Here is a 2,698-nt window from a genome sequence, read left to right as displayed (position 1 = left end):
GAGCTCCATCTTCTCTAAACCTTGCATCGGTACCTATCTATTGAAGACCTGAGGACACAAGTAATTTTCAAAGCGAGTATCAGCTTTGAAGCTGGTGAGATCATAAGTATTTTAGTATCTTAATTTGTATGTAAGAAATTGTTTGTATAAGAACTGTAAGTATTGAAAATGTATATGAACTGTAAGTATTGAAAATGTTTGTAAAACAACTGTAAATGTATGAAAAACCCTAAGATTCCCTATGAATGTTTCTACCAAGAGCTAACTACTCTGAATGTAGTCTTCTACCAAGACCTAACTGCTCTGAATGTAGTCTTCTACCAATACCTAACTACTCTGAATGTAGTCTTCTACCAAGACCTAACTGCTCTGAATGTTCGTTTCTTGTAAAAGTGTGTAATTTTCCAAGTGTAACTATCATTAACATTATATAGTTTTTACATTAAATGTTTAAGTGAATAGATCACTAAATATATGTAAAGGGAAAATGAATGTAATACTGTAGTGTTGTATTATAGGAACAACTGTTGTACTAACTACCTTAAACCGGATTTATATTAAGGTATCATGTGATTAAATTGTACCATACTATTGACTGGATAACAACGACAAAAGTATGGTCATAAAAAGGAATGACGTTTGGCACTCGCAGACCTGCACGTCCGGCTGTAGCTGGCAGCAAGGTGTAGGATAGTCAATCCAGTATAGATCTATACGTAAACTCACGCATCCCATCGGGGAAAAAGTAGTTAAAGTGGAATCATCAATTCTAATCCTGTAGAACCTTGATTATATATCACTGTTATGCATACATTCCTCAGTGATAGATCAATCCTATGAATCCTTGGATTGAACTTGACGTACTGCACGAGTGGTACTTCGGGGATTTCTTCGGCAAGAAAAAGAACTATGTGGTACTCTATGGACAAGTACTTCGGTGTTCTGATATGGCGGCTTTGTTGGAAAAGTGATATCGAAGAATGGGATGTACGTATGAAGCTGATTGTTTCTTGACGACGACATGATTCTGTTAGTACGAAAGATAAGGATTTTGTGAGCGATTCTGGTTGACCTAGATGTACTTCGATTGCTCAAGAAAAGAGTAAGATTATGTTCTCGAAAGTTTGACCTACATCCCTATGATGTAATACTAGTACGGATTGAATGTATGATTGCGAAGGTTTGACCTACATCCCTATGATGCAGTCCTAGTAGGGAATGGAAGTGAGTTTGTAGAATGGTCTCAAGACGTTTGTCGTTCAAGCTGAGGTATCGTAGGTAGGTGAATAACATGATCCAACCACTAAAAGAGACTTGGAAATGTCTCCGGAGCTAAATTACTATAGTCCAATGACTTGACTAAAGCATGTTTCAGATAGACTCCAATGAAAGTATCATAAGAGTACTTGAATAAAGAATGAAGCAGAAGTTAGCCGACTGTCAATATTTTTGGTATTCATGACGTAAAGATTCGGGAAAATGACCTTGTAAAGGTCTTACATCATATCCACAGAAGATAGTTCCTGACAGCATAAAGAACCAACCAAAATTACTTACAGTACAAGATAGTTTCATAGAAAATGCCATATCGGGCATAGACAAAAACACGATTTCTTTTAACCAGGAAATAAGGTAAAGCATCTATTCCCGGCGACGGTCATCCCTTTGGTGAACTATTAGTTCAGCCAGTTGTCATTCCATATCGAGAAGGTATCTTTCGTAAACCCTCTGGCGTACTCGGAGCTCTATGACTTCAGCTCGAGTTTCAGCTAATGCTTGCGGCAAGGTCTCATGGTCTCTCTCAAACCTCTCACGAGCATGTTCAAGCCGACCGGTGCGAAGCATATGCATTCCTCCATTTGTATCAACTTCTGCGATACGTTGTAGGGCTGTCATGCCCTAAATTTCGTTTCGGGCAACCCTACGGATCAGAATTGGTAGAACTCTATCTGCTGAGCTCCCTTCACTTACGTTGTAGAAGCTTCGGTCTCCATTAAACGACATAGGTTGATCTTGACCTTCGCTCCATGTTTCCAAACATTCCACCCATGGAGGCGTCGGCCGATGAAAAGCTAGACGAGGGTTAGGAATTTGAAGGGAGCTGCCTGGGGTAGGTTCTTAACCTCAGGTTCGGAGTTAGCACCATCCGAAAGGTCTTCAGCATGGTGATCATTCAGAGGGATCAGATGATCATTAGCTGGCTCTTCTTCAAACCATCCAGCAATGACCTCATTTGGTAGGTACGGGTTGCCGTGGGGTTGCAGTCCAGCCATGTTATCTACAGGAGAATTAGGGTAAGAAATAATTATTAGACGAACTATCTAGATAATTATTTAGAAAATATTCATTAGTTACATCGCTATTTGTGAAGTGCATACCAATTATATGTAATCTAAACAGGATAGGCCTTCAAATAAGTGACCTTAACTCCATATTCACACAGAATAGGGGTGAAGTAAGATTTTCACAGATTCTAATTCTATAACATCCTAATTACATATCGCCTTAGTGTATCCACTTAGCAACTATCAACTTTGTAATGAAGATCCTGTTTTTGTTCTCAAGTATAAAGTACTTATAGTAACACCAAATACTCCTATAGTATTTTAAGTTTAATGTTATGTTCTACTGTTCTCATTGTGGTAGGGTTGGTAAGATTTTAGACTTGTTGCAACCACACAATTAAACTTAGGCACAT

The sequence above is a fragment of the Lactuca sativa genome, chromosome 3 (assembly GCF_002870075.4).
Source record: "Lactuca sativa cultivar Salinas chromosome 3, Lsat_Salinas_v11, whole genome shotgun sequence".
NCBI lineage: Eukaryota > Viridiplantae > Streptophyta > Magnoliopsida > Asterales > Asteraceae > Lactuca > Lactuca sativa.
The sequence above is the reverse complement of the archived record's forward strand: the minus strand, read 5'-3'. Positions refer to the sequence as shown.